The following is a 13,355-nucleotide window of genomic DNA, read 5'->3' as shown; positions in this document are numbered from 1 at the left end:
GATGAACTCTCTCTGCAGCAGTATACACTTATCTGAAAAGTAATTTTGTGTCAAACAGCAGAGGCTGCAAATGCTCCAGGATTGTCACAGACTTCAAATCATGAATATAACAGAAGAAAACAAAGATGCAAAGTAATAAAGCGTCCTTCTTACCAGACAGGCTTACCATTTTCCAGCTTGATGGCAAGAAATCTCCGACAGGCAATAACACAGGAAAGCAAGCCTCCAAAAACTAATAAACCAGATACGATTCAGGGCATGGAATTAGAAAAAGACAAATGGTATGGCATCATGACAAACAGGATTAAGATCCATCCCAGTGTATCTCAGTAACAGCAAACAATATACACATAATGTCATAAAAATAAATTGTTAAAGGGGCACTTGTGGATCCCTGTTCAAAATAAGTGTTTTATAGCCTGATATCATGGGAGAGTTTTCCACAAAGAACATTTTATTCTGTAGTTCTTCAGAAAACCTTCTGTACTATTTGATTTAAAGAACACAGATACCAACACACTGATCTGAAGAATCTATAATGAGACATCAAACACTCGTCTAATCTCAAAAGGACTAATAGTTAATACAAGGAGCAAAGAATGTACTCTATGAGCAACTCTATGTTAAAACCATATAGATCACCTAACCTAAGTGAATGACATGTATTCATGCACTCTCACACACCTCAACACTTGGTACTAAAAACACCAATTAATGGCTATTTTTTTTAGCACAAACACTGAGTAGAAAATAAACTTTGAAACATGGCAACAGCTAAACTTGATAACAGCATCTGCATTGACAACAGAATAAATAAAAGAGGCAAACAGAAGCAAAAAATTACATGCTGGAAACACCAGTATCATAATGTCCTTCATTTTATGCCTTTTTCATGCCATTTTACTCAAATATTACAAGGTTTTTGTACAAGGCTATAGAAAATATTAGAAAAAAAAAACATTTTTTTATGCAGATCTGAATAAAGTGTAAAGGTACAAAAATAAAGGTGAATCACGATAGATAGCTACGACAGATAAAATCATTTCCACAGATATCTGGCAGTAATTTTAAGACATTCTGCAAACACTTAGGTCTTGAGCAAGATCTGGACATTTCACTGCTGCTCTGAGGAGGAATATTCAGTGGTGTTGGGTGAGGTACTTCACCTTCTGGCACAAGGAGGAGAACTGCAACACCCCAGAGAACCTAGAGGTGATGAAAACTGAGGTAATGCATTAATGTCAGTGGGATGTTCGTTGTACCAGTGGACGTAATTCAGAAATCCCTGTGTTGACATGATTTACAACCATGAGATCTTTCTGCTAGATTTTTTTGAGACTTGACTGAAAATCTCAGTGAACTTACACAACCGCTTTGCACGCAAATTTCAGGGAAGGCTACAAAGAGTAAGGATTCCCAATGTTTGAGACAAGCCAGTGAAAGCTTACTGATATCTAGCATTCTTTTGAATAAATGAAGGCCGTTCTCATCAATTCTCCCGGTCTAATGAGTACCTGCTCTGATAGATTCTGTATTCTACCAATGCCAAAGACCGATAACGCCTCGTCCGCTTCTGCTCCGATTGCTTTTAAAGAATATCCTCATGCATGGGAAACTGGAACTACTGCCAGCTGAACAAATCACCTTTGACACACCTGCAAGATCTTTTTTTTTTTTTTTTACACCTTTCACTTTGGGGCCATTCTGAAGGTCAAGGCACCAGAATCCAGACTCACTGGAACCGACATGGGGGAATTTGAGAATTTATGAAGCTGCCAAGCTGGAAACCCAACAAGAGCAACCTTGGAAACCTCATTAAAAAGCTACCTCTCCTCCTTTCTAACACTGTCTGCTATAGCCTGAAGCTGATTTGATTGCTACTCATTCTGCACACTGCTGACAGACTCCTTCTGCCAATGCATCGTCTGATGCTGGAGGATCATTACTGATGACTGGGTTGAAGTTTCAGTGATCACTGAGGTGAAGATTTGTTGGATGGAAACACCTTAAAATTTATACTCAATAGCTGCAAATCCTTAATTGTGCAAACACTCACTCTAACTTTTGAAATTCTGTTTAGTTTTGTTTTTTGACATTAACACTGTACAGTTTGTCCCTCTCAGTAGCAAAAACAAAATTTGCTATGGTAATACAAGGAGCCACTGAAATATTATTTTAAACAATTGGGACTCAAACTTTCGCAAGACACTTTGCTTAATCGAAGCTAACCCAAACAGACACACATTCACACTTAACACTGGGCCCCAGAAGAGTCTGTGTTTTTATAGCATTCAGCAACAAATATGCATAATTGCATCAGAATTTTTGGATGGGTTTTGTTCATGGATGAGTGTAGAGCTGGAAAAACAGTACAAACTGCGGGCCATATCTCCAAACACTAACTCATTATAAGTAATTGCAAAGTGTTATTATGGGTTTTGTAAATTATATGCAAATCACTGAGAGCTACAGAACTGGAAAAATGTGCCAGTTTTAGGGTGCTTCTGTTTTCCCACAAAATGTGTTTTTCATACCCTAATCCATCAGATAGAAAAATAACGTGCCATCATGTCAAAACTCAGTAATAAACATTGACAGATCTAGGCACTAATGAACAGTTTGTGACAGAGAAAGCATAACAGTTTACGTAAATATAAAAATATTTTTTAGAATATTTATATAAATCAATAATAAATATATAAATAAATCACCCTGGTGATGATGAAAGCAGTTGTTCAGCAAAGACCCCTAACTGTGTGACCTACTCAGGGCACCGCGGGAGGGCGGCTCCCTTTTCCTCTGATCCAGGACCAGCATCCAAATCCGAGTCCTGGTCTAAACCATCATAAGAAAAAAACCTACACCTGATCTGAAACAAAACAGGACGGGATAGTTTCGTTTAGGACAGCGCTTCAGGGCATCCTGTCAGATTGAATTCTGGGATGCTCGGCGGAAGTGGCCAACTGGAGCCGCGGGAGATTCATGAGTCGCCTGCCCACAGATGCTAAATTGATTGTAATTATATTAGTCGGACAGAATGAGTGGGATGTAGCGACAGAAAATTGAATTGTTGCGCCACTATTTGACAATCTCTCAGTGCTGACTTTATACAAATCAACTATGTGGTCCGCGTCCTGCTCCGTTTTGCCCATAGTTGAGCTCACAAGCCTTTAAGACCCCGATCAGACAGAATGCGTTTTTCAGGTTTGAAAACGCGAGGCACAACGCACTGCCTTTTTTTGGTTGACTTTGTTTTTTTTTATTTAGAAAAGACAAAAGAGCAGTGCGCTGCGTTTTTTTAAATGTTGCTTGCAACCATCGAATTAGCTGTCCTGTAAGTCTAATCAAGGATTACAGCGCCAGCGCTCTAAAATGACCGCCTCCTTATTCATTTGATTGGACAATGGAAAAAAATGTGAATGACGTCGGGCGCTTTCCTGCTCAGAGTTGATTTTTTTTCTCAATATCAGGTGCTCAGAATGCTCCGACAAAAACGCGAGGAGCCCGGGGCACATAAACAGTATGCAAAACGCTCACTGCCAATAGACAACAATTTTAAAAAAGCGCCTCTCACTGCAAAAAAATGCGTTCTGTCTGATCGGGGCCTACAAGTACATTTCTTTGACCGTTAAGCATGGCTGGGCACATGCACAGTACGACTGCACTGACTTGTCCACCAGACAGAGCTTAAAGGGGTCATATGACTTTAAAACCCATTATAAACGAGGCATTTGTTGCATCCAGTGGGGACATAAGTACTGATTATAATGACTTATACTGTCTTTTTACGCGTTGCGTTGCGTATCGCGCCGCGTAAACCATGTCTGCATTTATGATCGGAGAAATGACAAACAACAAGCGCTACTCTACACTGCTCAAAACTCGCGTTTGAATCATCAGTGGCAAATCCTTTAAATATGAAAGCGTACTAACAGGCTGTGAGCCAGCATTATTTGTCAGAACACTGGCATTGTAGTCTACTCTCCCAGGAAACAGTCCTCGTCCTCCGTAAAATGCGCTGCACACATCTGAATATTTGGGTTGAACTGTTCTGGAACAGTGTTGTAAATACAACTTAACCACTGATTTCTAGTCGTGTCCTCTTTTGGAAGGCCAAACAAAGTAGTTTCGCTTTCACAACGAAACACACAGCGTCTTCACAACATGGTGGTGGCGGCAACAATACTACAGCGAGAATCAAAGTTACGCCTTCTTTCTTTGTGAGAACATTTGGGCGGCGTTATGCAAATCTTCCCACACAGTGATGTAGACATGTGGGGGCGTGTTTAAACGAGGCGTTTTAGGAGGGCGTGGATGAGTCTTAACTTTTATAAAGAATATCTCTTTGGGTTTGAGAATTTAGTCTTTGCAACTTTAGGGATCTTATCTATTCACGAACAGCTTGTAACACTCCAAAGAGAAAGGAAAACTTGAAATCACATCATATGACCCCTTTAATTTGGGCACGTTTAAATAAACACTGATAGGCACAGTATAATCAGCTTTCTAAAACGTGAAAACAGCACAAATACTGACACTACGAATGTACTTTTTGTTCTTCTTTCCTTGTCATTTTGACTTATATCTCCTCCTTACTTATGTCTCCTCCACATGACCTGCGATTCTTTCTCAAATAGGGTCAGCTCCACTCTGGTATCCCATTGAGCCAAAGTAGCAAACAGAACAAACAGTTCTGAGCATTTCATCTTTTGTTGTTTGGTTTTCTTGAACAGAATGATAATTTGAGTTTAGCACATTCACCAGAGCAAAAAAAAAACAAACAAACAATGGAAGTGTTTGCAGTTCTTCAGTCGTGTTTACAGATCATTAAATGATTAGTTCTCGTTTTTCTTTCTTTAGTAGGACACAAAAGGAGATGTTAGGAACAATGGATGATGAATGTCAAACTCCACAAATTGTATGGCTTCAGAAGAATTGGCATAGACGATACGATACAGATGGATTACATTTAAATAGGTTGTTTTGTATTTTTTGGAGTCTGGCAGTATAAATTAGTGCTCAAGTTCTAAATTTGTGGAAGAAAGTCATACAGATATAAAATAACATGCATGATGACAAAAATGTGTTCCTTTAAAGTCTGAAATGACCTGGTGATGCTCAGAGGCCATACACAGACAATATAACATTTGCTATAATCAGTTTCATTTGTTATTGAACCGAATTAAATCAACATTGTACTGTCTTGAGCTAAATAATGACACTATTGTTATTTTAGAGCTGCTTTGCAAAATCTGAATTGTCTCCATAATTGAAATTCCATAATTGATTCTGCTATTTTCCTGTTTATCATTGTGAAGCTGCTTTGAAACAATTTGTTTAGAATAAAGCACTATAGAAATAAAGGTGACTTGCCTAATAAATCACATTACAGTCCCTTACATTGTCCCATGCCCTCCTATAGAGGTTATAGTTTATTTACGTTGATTTATTTTGAAAAGTATAAGGTTTTGTTTTTCGAGAGAGCATGCATTGATTCATTTTAAAATAGCCTATTGAACAATGTAATGCATGGACAAAGGAAATGCAGTTAAGACCTTTCCTCATCCTTCAGGCTCTCACCATGTTTTCCCTCATTTTTTGTCTCTCCACTTCTCATCGGTAAAGACATTACAGCTTTTGGATTGGATTTACTGAGGTAGATTAGAAGCAGACACAGCATGAGCCCATCCTGAATGCTTGGATTTCTGGGTAATGGATGGAAATTAGCGATGCCATCAGTTAATCAAACATTTGAATGCAAAACACACACTCATGAAAGCTACTGCAGCGGCACACTTTATCTTTGCCTGTATTATATTTCTTGCACAGTATTTCCTATTTGTCTGAATGTACTTAATCACTTTTATTTCATAATTTGCTTTATTCCATGTCTTCCAATTATATACTTCAGAATTGTCTGAGGAATGGATTGAAACAAATTAATATTGATCATTTTCCTTTAACTTGAGAACCAGATCAGTCTAATTTCTGATGAATCATTAAGGACAGTTTTGTGAACCAGATCAACCGATTAATTGAAAAGATCCAGCTAAAAAAAAAAAAACGATTCATCCCATGAACTAGGATTCAGTTTAGGATTGAACAACTTCAGAGGACTTGGAAAATAAAATCATAGGTCATATAGACTACTTTTACAACACTTTTATGGTGTTGTTTTGGTTATTTTGAAGCTTGACTTTCATCATTTTGAGTGCCCAGGATATTCTTCGAAAGTTTCAGGTTCAGAATTGTGTGTAAATGCATGAACTATTACTTTAATGCATATGTTTAGCACTGCACGGTCCTCTTGAACTTGGGTTGATCCAGGAGTTATTTTTCATTTTCTTTTGCATCAATAAACCAGTAGTGACATAGGTATTGTAGATATTATATATTAAAAATAGTTCTTACCTTAACACTGTTCTGTCTTTGGAAAAGGTAAGTGCGTCTGTGCACTGCTTCATTAAAACTCAATTAGTGCTCAAACACACTTCTCATAGTGGAAACACAAGCGCTCGAACACACTTAAGGGCAAAGCTGAGTAAAGTGTACTTACATTTCTAAAAAAGAACCATCACAAACCCCACATTTCTACACCTGTCACATTCTGTTCTTTGTGGAACACATACTGACAGCAGATGAACAGATGATGCATGAATAAAGGAAGACATAGAGAAAGGAGAATAACATATAGACAGGGACCGAGTAAAATGAGAGCTCCTGAGAGAGAAAAAGGACACAGAAAAAGGAGAAAAGACATGCCTCCTTTCCCTCAAGACAGACGTACGCCGATGAGAGAGAAACTTATCATGACAGGGTGACGATGATGAAAATCACTGTTTATAGCATCAGAGGTTTAGGGCAATCTTTTGTAGCTTTACTTTTTTTTACTCCTGCTGGAGTCAATTTATAGTTTTAGTAAAGTTTTTTATTACTAAAAACAGTTGTAATTGAGCTTTTCATTAACATTTTCCAATTAAATAATTGTTTCTTCTAAAAATAAGTATTCTCTCATCATTCTCTCATCCTCAGGCCTGTGCACTATATTCTGTCATATGATAGCCAATGATGTCAAACTTATAGTTGAGAACTATGATTTGTGTTTGTGTTCAATTAAAAAATGGCACTGTTACTTTGAAGCCAGAAATGAATGATAACAAAGGTGTTTGGAAAGGTTTAATCTTGTATTTGTGCTTGTGTTCAATAGAGTGCATTGGTTCTCATCCACTTTATCAGCGGTGCTGGTTTCCAGAAGCATTTTGTTTTCATTCATTTTTCCCATAGGGATTTAAAAAAAGACTTCGTTAGTGTTATAAGCCATGAACCAAGCGAACCAGCTTACGAGGTGAATCACAACATTACAAATGTTAAAAGAACTACAATCCCATGAACCATTGCGAAAGACAATCAAATTTAAAAATTGATAAATATAAAACTAGCCTATTAATTTGAAATTGCTGATTGTATGTATATATATAAACAATATATTTTAAGTGTATTGCAAAATATGCATATACTTTAATACTGAAGTGTTTTGAGAGTATGGGTAGACACTCTCTGATTGGTGGAATTTGTATTGCATCATGGATAATGTGGTTTTTCACCAGTGATTCCACTGTTAAACACAATTATTTAAAATGCCCCTATTATGCTATTTGAAAGGTTCATAATTTGGTTTTGGGAGTCCCCAACAACAGGTTTACATGCATGCAAGGTCAAAAAACACTTTAATTTTCTTATAATATGCATTTAAATTTATCTTTTTTCTTAACTCTCAAATGATTCGTTCGAATCATTAATCGAATGATTCGTCTGTCCAAACCCCTCCTTTGCATAAGGCTACTCTACTCTGATTGGTCCGATGACCCAGCCTGTTGTGATTGGTCTACTGTGTACAGCGCATGTCGGAACGGAATGTAAAGACCTGCATTAGCCGAACACAGACATGGAGTAGCCTACTCATAAAGCACTGCAGTGCACGACACAACACAACACACAAAACTACATATTTAGCACGCTCAACAGAACATTACAGCCACAATTATTAATCATACTTATAGGTTGTGATTCGAGGAGCAAGCTGGTCCAAAACAACAAACTGGGCACTGACCCATTCAAAGACAACCGGTTTACAAATCCCGCACTGAACTGGAGATCAGAGATGCAGTCGTCAGTGAAATGACGGAACACAGCAAAAGTTTGGGATTATACTGCTGTGCTATCTTAGTAAAGATGAATTTTAACCATTGATTCTTCACAGCCTCAACCTTTGGAAGTGAAAATTAACTGAATTTACTTTCACAGCGCAGAGCACAGCACAGCGTCTTGTCGACATGTTTTCCACACGAATGAGCTACGGCGTGTGAGGGGGGTTCAAGTTTTCGCGGGATATCCACGCAGAAGGCGGGCTTTATGCAAATGCGGTAACTTGTGACGTGTGAACTTCATGGAAATGGGATTCGAATTTTAAACTACTTGTTTAAGCGATTCAGAGTCGACTCTTTCTTTTGAGAGACAATAACTTTAAGATGCCATCGGACCATGATAAAGGCATGGTCCTTGTTTTTAAGGGCCAGACGGACCATCACCTTCAACTCAACCTGGCTAAGACATTGTTGCTCTTTTGTTAGTTTTGACTGCTTTTATTGTCCTCATTTGTAAGTCGCTTTGGATAAAAGCGTTTGCTAAATGACTAAATAAATAAATAAATAAAGATGCAGTGTCAGCTTTACAACTTTGCAGACTATTCACATACAGCTACATTAACATACAGCATGAAAGGTAATTTTAAAAAATCCATAATAGGGGCACTTTAAAACATAAGTTGAAATAATGCAAACTGATTGCTTTATCAAAAGCATCTACCATCGATTAACAACTTCTGAGCTCACAGTAGGTCTGTCTTTAAAGCTTTATGAGTTGTTGTTAAAAATCAATTTCCCTATGGAGAAAATAAATGGCATTTTTAATTCCGGAAGCCGACTGCACTCTATTAAGGAATGGTGCTGTTTAGAGTGTGGATGTGCCACACGCTCCAGGTTTGACATCACTGACTGCAAATGCTACTGTTACTCTATATCACTCCTAATTTCTCTATCTCAGTCTGCACCTGCAGTCTTAACCCTGATTAGTGCTGTTTAACACTGGTGAGTGTGTGTCTGTGCAACGGTTTTGTCTCTCATCCTCTTCATTATGAGCTCAGCGTCCTCAGGTTTCGCTCTAATTAAGATGTTATTTCTTCAGCCCTTCCCGCATTAACAGACCACAGACAGGAGGATGTTTATTCAAATGCTCTTCACTTTTTAAAATCTCTCCATTATGATGAAGGGATACTCTAAATATCAGTCCATCACTTCCTCTGTCCTTAATTATCAGTGCATATCTGATAAAGCCAAAGCGGCCTGAGTCACTGGATCCCTCTAGTCGCAATAACTGTGGCCATGACTGGAGTCCCGCTTTAATCACATTGACATTTCCTGGTAAATATTGTACGCTGGGTGAATATTTACGCTGAGAGAGGACCTTCAGTGCAGTGCGTTGCACTTTTTGCATTTGTTTTTGCATTTTATTCTGTTACAGTGATTATTTTTAAGCGCCAACATGTACCTCATCAAAATAAACTTGTGTAACTGTGTTCTGAAGGGATTCGAATCATACTTAGTTCATTCTCAGCATTACCATTCTCTGCATTAGCGTAAACTTCTGACTGTCTTGTATTGCATGGATAACTTTTCATAGCAGAGCAACAGTTAAAAGAAAGTCTTTCCGATCAAATTAGTTAAAGTGTCAAAATGTTTATAGTAGCTGCATCAATAATAACACATCTGGCACAGATATTTGAAGGAAACTCTACTGCCCCCTGAGCACTGATGCAGTACAACAGGACAAGTACATCAGCCAAGCATTTGCGCATGTTTCAGGCCTAAAGGGTCTATATTCTATAGTATTTTCCCACCAAATGTCTACATATAATGTCAGTCAAGGTTTGTTTTGGAACCAAAACAGTTGTAATTTAGTTTGTAGCATTCATTTGAATTACTTTAGCAGATTTTTTTTTTATCAAAAAGACCTTGTTATTGGCAAATCTCTTTATGTTTTTGCTATGGTACACAAAGTTCTGTATGTAAGTGAGCTCAGGAAAGATTGGCTAATCTTTATGCATGCAAAATGGATGTCAAGTGTTGGCGGTTTGCTGTCAGGTTTGATGTAGTCGGCACTGGTCCATTCTTCAGTAACAGTTTCTGGCTCTGCATTGCAGGTTCACAAAACAACTCAAGGTTAGATCTGTTAAAATCAAACTGACATTTTCAGTTAAATTTACCCTTTTACTTATTACTGTTTTTTATCATGTTTCAAACTATTCTGATTATTCAAGAACATTTTCCCACAGTGAAACATTTCTCATGTACAAAAATACTCACCCACTCATAGTCCTTTAAAACTTTGGGTCAGCTTTGATATGTGTGAATGAACTATGTAATCGGTTACTGTGAAATTATTCACCATTCTCCATTCTTAGTTGCAAATTTACTACAACTGGTGGCCAGCAATTTTCTGATCATTCCACAGATTTTCAAGTGGATTCAGGTCTGATTGAGCTCTGATTGAATTACACCCTTTTGTCAAGCCATTCCTCTGTAGTTTGCTTGTGGTTAATTAGATTGGCATTCAAAAATGGTCTGTGTTTTTAAAGGGGTCTTATGACGTTGCTAAAAAGAACATTACGGTATTTTGTGTATTTGGTGTAATGAAATGTGTTTATGCGGTTTAAGGTTAAAAAAACACATTATTTTACATATAATGTACATTATTGTTTCTCCTCTATGCCCCGCCTTTCTGAAACTCGTCAATTTTTACAAAGCTCATCGGTCTGAAAAGCGAGGTGTGCTCTGATTGGCCAGCTATCCAGTGCGTTGTGATTGGCTGAATGCCTCAAGCGTGTGACGGAAATGTTACGCCCCTTACCATACTGCGATGCCGTGTCCCGGCGCGACGAGACTCAGTCCAGCTGCTCTGCTCGTGCACATCATCGGTTCTCTTTTAGCAGTTCAGCCAATGTACTGTTAGGAGTAACTGAATAATTCGGGATATTGCAACGATTCGTTCTCGATCCGGACATCACTAGACGAGACAAAACCAATAAAACCCATTACAAACGAGACATTTGTTACATCCAGTGTAGACATAATTACTGATTATAATGACTTAAACTGTGTCTTCTTTATGCACCAAGAGCTTGTAACACTCCAAAGAGAAAGGAAAAATTGAAATCGCATCATATGACCCCTTTAAAAAATGGGCTTAGAAGTTTGCGTTTTTCTTTCTGCACTTTTTTCATGCATTCTACAATCATTTCCCATGAGTCTCATTTACTGCTCTAATGTGGCCAGTTTGTGTTCCTCTGACTTTCTGTATGCTGTGTGTGTTTGTCTGTGATTTTGTCTTCTAATTTGGCTTCTATTTTTTTTTAATACTACATTGAAACATCTGAACAGAGTGGACACACACAAATGCACACATTTAATAAGCATAACATCCTGTGCTCGTCCAATTTTTACTCACAAGTCCAGTGTTTATCATATTTATTTCCCGTCTTCTTGGATAATTTCCCTGTGGACTAATTGGGCGGCAGAGTGAAAGCCCTGTGGTTATTTTGTTCCTTTATTAGACTTATAGAAGACAAACAAATTAGATATTTGATGAGAGAACAATCACACACTGGACATTTTTTAACTTCACAACTTTGGCAGCCAGTTAACCGTACAACGGCAGTGTTTTAGGCATCATGGGATACATTTATGCAAATTAAATATTTACAGATTTCAAACTGTATATATCATTGCCATACACTGCAACATGGTTAGTGTAAATTACTATAACAAAAATGAGAAGAAACATCACAGTTACATGTGAAGGTTCACAGAGGGACTTTCATTGTATCTCACCTTAAATTATAAGGTGTTAAGACTCAATGTTCAACGAGCTAAAGGAAGCCGTCCAGCGTCAATGTCTTTGAGTGACTGCACTTAAGTCCATCTCTTTTCATTTCAATCATACGGTGGATGATAATGGGTCTCATCGCACACTGAATGATGATTTTATTGTGTGAGACATGCTCTGGCTGGGAGATGTGTGATTGAGACCCGCCTTTAGCAGATGAAGTGTTACCGATTAAGATGTTGTGCACAAATGTGCAAAAATAATATTCAGTACGCTTGAATGTGAATGAGAGAGGCCTGAAGGGACAGAAATCCGGTCTAATTGGTAAATTCCACTAACAGCTGAATAAGAGTTGTAGACAAATTAGAATGAAGGTGATTATTCATGCATGTCGATGTGGACAGTGTGTCAATTACAATTACAATATGATGGGTCAGGTGTGCAAAAAAAGTGAAGGCCTAAATTCAGGGGCGATTCTAGGATTTTCATTTTAGGGGGGCTCAGCCCCCAGTGAGGGTATAAAAATAATAATAGCCTAATAATAAAAATATATGTATAAATAAAATACAAAAATGTATTTGATTAATAGGGGTCAAACACTAAACTTATTGCAGTATTCCACTGTATTGCATAGATAGGTATAACATTTGAGTACTGAATAAGCCAAATTCAAGTCTTCATGATCGCACACACACAACCTGTTGTTACCGTACAAACACAAAATTTTACTGTTTGCAATTCTAGTACAACCCTCTTTCCTTAGCTCAAGAATGCAAACCTCTTTACCACATGCACTGGAATATGTATTATATTGAAAGTTACATTTTTAAATGAAAATGGCAACATGATCGTTTTATAAAGTATGCATTCATATGTGCTTCATTTTCGCTGGAGGAAACAGCTGTGGTGTGATGAACGCAGTGAAAACTTAGGCTACAGTAGATGGAGAACAGATTATTGCTCCCCCATGATATTTTGGATAACTGGATTTATGACAAATAACTCCACAGATGTAGATATTATAACAATCTATCGATAAACACACACCTCTGTTTCTCGCTCTAGCCCTTGCTATAGCCCCCCTAAAAATGGCCTAATGCCACCCCATGCCTAATTTTAAGATTTACGCATCTGAATTGCATATGCAAATTCTATCCATTGCACAGTTAACATAAACAAAATAATAAACGTAATGTGAAAAGTACTGGTCAGTCATACATAAATATAACAGGAAAGAAACAGGTGAGATTCTGCACTGAAAAAAATTAATGGAATAATTTAACTATTTGTATCTATCTGATTTATCTGTATAGGCCTATACTCTCTTTTTCTTTCTTATTTGTGAAACTTGTTATAACTTGTAAAATAACTTGATGTAAGTAATTGTAAGTTGCTTTAAATATAAGTGCTTCTAA

Source organism: Sinocyclocheilus anshuiensis, unplaced genomic scaffold, assembly GCF_001515605.1.
Source record: "Sinocyclocheilus anshuiensis isolate Anshui unplaced genomic scaffold, SAMN03320099.WGS_v1.1 scaffold274, whole genome shotgun sequence".
Classification (NCBI taxonomy): Eukaryota; Metazoa; Chordata; class Actinopteri; order Cypriniformes; family Cyprinidae; genus Sinocyclocheilus; species Sinocyclocheilus anshuiensis.
Note: the sequence above shows the minus strand (reverse complement) of the source record.